The sequence below is a fragment of the Phyllopteryx taeniolatus genome, chromosome 4, assembly GCF_024500385.1.
Source record: "Phyllopteryx taeniolatus isolate TA_2022b chromosome 4, UOR_Ptae_1.2, whole genome shotgun sequence".
Lineage (NCBI taxonomy): Eukaryota > Metazoa > Chordata > Actinopteri > Syngnathiformes > Syngnathidae > Phyllopteryx > Phyllopteryx taeniolatus.
The window spans coordinates 21,918,872-21,925,956 of record NC_084505.1 but is presented as its reverse complement, the minus strand read 5'-3'; the positions used below and the strand labels follow the sequence as shown (position 1 = coordinate 21,925,956).

General features: G+C 39.0%; 1 protein-coding gene across 2 annotated transcripts in view; it reads left to right on the top strand.

The window, feature by feature from the left end:
- Positions 1-7,085, top strand: part of fhdc1 (FH2 domain containing 1) — a 29,565-nt gene continuing 22,480 nt past the window's right edge. For both annotated transcript variants that reach the window (XM_061770605.1, XM_061770604.1), the window contains exon 1: positions 1-1,133. The gene's annotated coding sequence lies outside the window, so the exon portion shown is untranslated. The remainder of the gene's footprint in view (positions 1,134-7,085) is intronic.

The window sequence follows — 7,085 nt, the reverse complement described above, 5'->3', positions numbered from 1 at the left end:
ACCTTAGTCTCGCTAGCTCTGAGGGCTAGCTAACATCTATCTGGGACAAAATATTGATATTGTGATACATCGCAAATCTTATCTCAGTGATACACCACTATCAGATTTTTATAGCAAGAACACGAGCTAGGGTTTGCTCCATTAGGCAGCCTGACTCTAGTGATGTAGCTAGTTACGGGGCAGTTACTAGCAAAAATCGATTTGTTGATCATTGTTTTCCAAAGTAAAAGCAAATGAAAATGTCTGACTTGGATTAAACGCAAAAGATAACCAGTTTGCTTTCATGAAGGACTACAGAAATCAGAATATTTACAGCTGAGAGGCTGAAATCAGAGGATTTGGACAACTACGTTAAAAGGTCTTTAAATGGTTAATTGATTCTAAAAATAGTTACTGATTAATTTGATCGATAATTTGACCTATAACGTCACCGTTTGAATTGAAATGTTCCCCCAATAATTTGCGTATTTTCTTGCTTCAATAGGTACTCTATTCTTGTCCCTTTTTATTTATTTATTTTTATATAGAAAAACTAAAACTACAGTTTGGTCGATTATTTTAGAATATGTCAACACAAACAAAAGTATTCAAAAGTAGGATTCTTACTTAACCTTAAGATGATACTGTGACATGGAAAGTGAAATTGTTAGCCAACTAGCTAATCAATAGGACTAGCTAAACATTCATTGATCTCATTGAACATCTTATATACATGTAATTGCCATCATTTGATACATTTACTCGATCATTTCTTTGTCTGTAGTGCGATCAAATGTATCAGTTAGGTTGTATCCTTTGTGTTTTCCCGCCCATTCTGTCTATCTCCCATGTGACATCTGTCCTCGTGAACGCGCCCCCTCCACCTGACGTCGCGTTCGGGCACGAGCACGCACTTCAGTGAGTCCATAGGCTACAGCTGGCTGACTGGCTGGGTTGATTGAGCTCCGTGGCTCGGTCCCCCAGCCTCGCACACGCAGACGCTCTGCGGCGGCAGACAGGTCGTTGTCCTCGCCCTGGCGAGTCTCCTCGACCACCAGGCCAACGGCGTCGGAGCGGAATCTTTTTTTTTTTTAATTAAAAAAAAAAAAAAAGAATAAAAACGTGTCCCGACCGAACCGAACCATCCTTACCCGGTAAGTGAGGCCTCGTCACACCGGTGTGTGTCTTTGAATATGGGGTTGTGGGAGTCTGCTGTGGACAGGTTACCGGTGCGTTGTGGTGTTCGCAGCCGCTTCAGAGAGTGCCTTTTTGGGCCAAACGTTTGCATCATTCACCGCTGCCTGTGTGGACCTTCCGAGTCACTCACGAACTAAGGTCACCGTGAGGTGGTTCTGCAATGCAGTGGAGGTCCACAAATGACATCATAATGTAGTTTATGTACTTTTTGGCTCCGAATCTGTTGCACTCATTGACACAACAGAAAAAAAAAAAAGTAATCTTTATTATTGGAATCAAAGAAATGTATTGTTAATTATTACAGATTGGGCCTATTTGTTTTTGTTGTGTCCCTGGATTTTTTTTCCCCCAAGAAACTGCATTTCACGAGTCTATCCAACTTTTTATGCTCAAATTTGTAGCTTTTTTTGCACTTTTATGTGTGGAGATGAGACCGTAATGTTAAATGAAGCAGTTCCGAGCTTCGTTTGGCTAATAATGTACTTTGTGTGTGGTACAATAGCTATTGTACTACAATTTCGTATTTTGCAAAGCAGTAGCGGATAAATTGTGTCGTATAAATGATGTGCTAAAATAAAAAAAAAAAACAATGGCCAACTCACTAGAATCGCAAAAAAGACTTTAAGTTTTTTGTCGAGCAATCACTTATTGTTAATGTTATAATTACTAGTGAAATGAATAGTAATAACCGTATTTGTACCTACGATTATTATTATTTTTTTCCATTTTTTTAAAATTATTTTTTACAAAAGGATGGATTTTTTTTTTTTTTTTTTTTTTACAAATTTGGTGACCCTAGCATTAATTAAAATTCCAAATTATTTAATAAATGAATTGGCCTTTGTGTGTTACACCAGTCATAGGTAGTGTATTACAATTTGGTGACTTTACTGAACTTAATACATATTTGCAGAATGTAAGTCATTGCAATCAAATATTGCAGGTAAAAAAAAAAGTTGAAATTATGTAAATCAAGAAGTACAATATGTTAAATCTAATCCAACCTTCGAGGCTATCTTGTAATTTATCCTGTTTCATGCCAAATTCAGTTATTAGCCATTAATTATTGTCATCTAATGTTACCCCCTTGGTTTAGTGTTGCTTATTTGTAATTTTTAAGTAAAATTTCATACTAAATTGTGAATTTGGAATACATAAAATTGGAATCTGGTGACATTTTGTTAATTAAAATTTCCGATTGGATGATGAATTATTGAATTAGAAGTCGTTTTGCTAATGTGGTTTAAATTTTCTGTTCGAGCTTATGTACAGCCATTTGTTAAAGTGCTACAAATACAGTTGAGTTGAGTAATTAACATACTACAATCATTCTATTCGACATCCAAGGCTAACTTGGATTGAAGCCTTTTGTTTCATGCAAAGTTTAGCCTTATTTTGATCAAATGTTAGCTTGCTGGTTCTTGCAGTTACTGTTGTATTTGTACAAAATTGTGAATTTTGCAATTCATCGAAAAAGTCTTCCGACAGTTTATTGTTAATTAGAAGTTCAGATCGGATTATGAAATAATAAGTTGGCCTTGTTTGTTTTGCTACTAAGTAATGTTCTAAAATACGTTAACCTTAGATCTGATCCGACATTGGAGGCTAGCTTGTAGTTAAGCCTTTTTTTCCCCAAACAAATTTTAGCAATAGCCTTATTTGAACTGAAATGTTAACTTCCTGGTTCATGTTATTGCTTGGTTAAAAGAAACGTTTTTGATGAGTGTGGTATTTTTTCCCACTGCTAGCTAGCTCGCTGTCTGAGAGCTCGGCGCAACCTGAAAAGTTTTTACAACTCTGCGCCTGTTTGCGAGGCAGCCTTTCCTTGGCTTTTGTACACTATTGCGCCTGCTGAGATGAGTTAGAGGCCAATCCATTCAAGTGTGAGGAACAATACCCCTGTGGAGGAAGACAAAAAAAAATCCCTAGGTCGGGTCCACTTGGGTGGGGGTGGGTATGGTGTAGGTTGGGCGGTTGCTGTGGAGGCTGAGACTCACATGGAAAACTCAATCCTCTGACGTCATCCCACCGAGGAAGATTCTGGGTGGTGGTGGGAGGGCTTGATTTATTTGTGTGGGATCGGGGCAGCCAGCTGAATGGTCGCTGCCAACGTGGGGTCCACTCAAGTGTTCTTTATAGCCTGGAAATTAGTCTTACCCATGTGATTCTTTTAGGATATACGGCTTAAAATTAAACAGCCCACCTGTCCCACCCTTTGCCACCCAAAAAAAACGGCTCTGAAACATTTTCTTCGCTCAGTGAAAGCTTAAAATTGGTTCAAACAAGAGGACCTCCGCCAATGCTTCAGCGTTTGTACACTGTCGTCGAGAATCTCAATAGCTAAAATTAAAGCAAAGGAGCAAAACGTAAAGAAATTGTACCTAATTAGATTTGACGGTTTCCCTTTTTTTCTGCCAAGCCTGAAAAGTTAGTTTGAATGGTTTATTTATTTATTGAGCCTAGAAATCAGTTGCACTAATGTGATGATATATTTTTCTTGGGGGGTTAGGGGACAAACCGCTTAAAATTAAACCGCTCATCCATCCTACCGTTTGCCGCCCAAAAACAGGCAACGCTAGATTTTTTAATAGTTGCTTGATGAAAGCTAAAAAGAGGCTTGACTCCGCCTCCAATATACAAGCCTCCGCCAAGGCTTGTATATAAGTGATCTTCATAGCGAAAACAAAAGCAAAGGAGCAAACTGATGAAATTGTTTAGAAGCAGATATACGAATTGGAGTCACCAATAGAACTTTCACTCTTTGAATTATGGTTTGATTGGTTGATTTGTTTGTTTGTTTGTTATATTGCTAAACCTACTGAATCATAATTTCTTCTCCCCCGATTGCTCAGTTTGGTCGGAGGGCCGGCTCTAGGAAGGGTTCTGATCGTCCCGAACGTCTTACATTTTAGGATTACGGCAGCCACTGTGCTCCAAAATTGATTACAATCATTTCTCTTCCCCCCAAAACACCCCACCCCATATGAACAAAATGAAAGGTTTTTTTTGAATTTTTTGCAAATTTGTTAAAAAGATTCAAAAAAACTAAGAAATGACATGTAATGTACATACTATTAAGTATGCAGTGTCCACTGTGCAACCTTATATAGGCAGGTCTGTGCCTTTCCAAATCATGTCCAATCAACTGATTGAACACAGAATCTCGCTGTTAAAAAGTGCAAAACTGTTTTGAAGGGATAGTGACTACGTTTTTGTCCAGGTGATTTATATTCCCTATGCTCAAGTGAGTGTATCTCGGGCGGGGGAAGTGGGGGGTGGGGGTGGGGGGGGGTGTGGTCTGGCACACAAACATGTTTGCATTCCCTCTGTCCCTTTCCTGGATCCCATTTCCATGGCGACACCAGCACCTGCTCCACCTTTAAATAATGGCACCTGCGGAAGTGTCGGCTTCAGACCAGACGAAAACAAACCAGCCTGCGATTTTAGCGACACATTTGCCTATTGGTTTGGTCAGCAGGTGGATCAAATTGCTCAGGTGACACACGGGAGTCGGCCCCATCGCTCCGAGCCAGAAACATCAGCCGTAACTCCACTGTAACAAAAGAACAAAACAGGAGAAGAGTCGGCCTTTGGTTTTTCCAGTCTCAGCCCCTTTTTGGGGGTCTCTTACCTGGCCAATTTGAGAGTGTGAATCATTTACGGTCAGTGTTGGGCAAGTTGCTTCCAAAATGTAATATGTCATGTATTGCTAGTTACTGTGTTTTGTTCCAGTCAGCCTTTGGCCCTGGAAAAAAATCAAATAAAAACAATTACAATCCAGAAGAAGTTTGGCACCTGGAAAATGTTTGTCCACAAATAAAACAACGCTTTCAACCCCAAAATGGCTGACAACCTGTGCATTTCTCAACATAGGTTATTTACTAATTTTCATGCGTCTTGATGAACATATGTGCCAAATTTCCCGCCAATCTGACGCACTGGCACTTTACTGCCGCGCTTGATCCAAAAGTACAACAGTGGCCCCCGACATTTTTTCCGCCAGGTGTCGGTCAGTGCTCGTCACATATGTTTCGTAGACCGTATGCTGACGGACTGTGTCGGTCGCAAGCTAATCGGCCACTGGCCAGGGTGGGGGGGGGGGGGGGCGATGCTGAACTGAGTCCAAAGCTAAATATCTGGTGGGGGGGGCCAAACGAAGTGTCCCGATAGAACCGGTCGAACCCCAGACCACCAGTACATTTCACAACATAGGTTCTTACCGATTTTCATGCGTCCTCTCACGAGGAACATTCGTTTTGTTTTTTGTCAATTGTGTTTCAGTTGGATGCAGTGGTGCTAGATGCAAATGTTTCTCGCACTCCCAGGTACTAAGTCCCCTTAGTTACAGGCTGGTGTTAACATTGTTATTTATCCAAAACACTACTACGCTGTTATGAGCCTGTTTACGCTAAACTCGACAGGGTGCAGGGGATTGCTTTATATTGTTATGAAATGCCATCTGGATGCACTTATGTTTGTGTATGCGCAGACCACAGTTTCATTCTGATCCGCTTCAAATGTAGCTACTGTGTAACACGGATGTCAATACAGTTTATGGCAAAAGAAGCTAGCTCGAGTTTCAATTTTGATGAACTTGTGATTTCTTTTAAAGTGTAGTTCCCAAACGTCTCCACTAGGTAGAGCAAACTACACTCTTGACATGTTATTGTTATTATATGGAATATATATATATATATATATATATATATACATTATAATTATGATGATGATAAATGTAATTTATACAGCACTTTTTATTTAACATTTAAAAAAATGCCAGAAAAGCAGAAATCAACAATAAGATCAAAAAGACAAGAAAAAAAAAAGATTAATAAAAAATCTAATTAGTTCAAAATCCACAGTTCATGGGGCTAAATTATTGGAAATGGTCATTTAGTCCATCTAATATCTAATTGAAATAATATTGATTTAAACAAACCATTTTACCGTGAGAATACTCCAATTAAAACACATTTCTTAAATGCTAAATAATATTGCCGTATTAATGTTATATACAATATTACTGTGCTAAACGGGTTCATAACTAGTGATGAAATTATGTAATCGATGAACAAATCCTCTATTAGTCATTAAAGAGTCAATGTAGCAAACAAAACTCCATCATTATATTACAACAAACAGTCAACATAGCACACGGTTGTTACGACTTTTGGCTCGTCCCATGAGTGAATTAAAAAAAGACTTTTTTTGCATGTCGCTTTGATGCAATGATGGAAGGAAAGGAGCCCGTCTTCTTCTATTTATAGTCACATTGCTGAATTGTGGGCCAGCCGAGTGTCTCATCGGGGACGATATTGAGGTGAATTGAATTGCCCTGAAGAATATTAGGCAGGAAAGTCAAGCACGTCAAATACCTGGACTTTTTTTTTTTCTCTCTCTTAAACATAGTGCAAAAAAGTGATGTCGTGGATCCTTTCATTTGACCAGACACAAAGTTTTTTATGAAAACAAAAAGTACTTTTTCCATAACATGTCCTCTCAATTTCTTATTCATTCATTTATCTCCGTTCGTTAATGAGTTGGTTTACAAAACGAGATTGACTGGCTTTAAACGTATTCATTGTGCTGGCCAGAGGCGACACAAGATGCCGTTTCAGATACGGTTGACTGACTTAAAAATGAATGAAACCCTAAACCTGAACCTGGTTTGAAACCCTAATTTCACACCCAAACAAACTCTAATCCTGACTTCAACCCTCATTTGAAACCCAGACATATTTGAAAAGCCTAACCCTTATTTGAAGCCCTTATCGTGCATTGAAACATTCATTCACTTCAAACTCTGACTTTTAAACCCTATGTTTGCAATACTAATTTGAAACTCTAGCCCTGGCTTGAAATCCGAGTTGAGTTTGAAACCTTCACCCTTGTTTAAAATCCTAACCCTG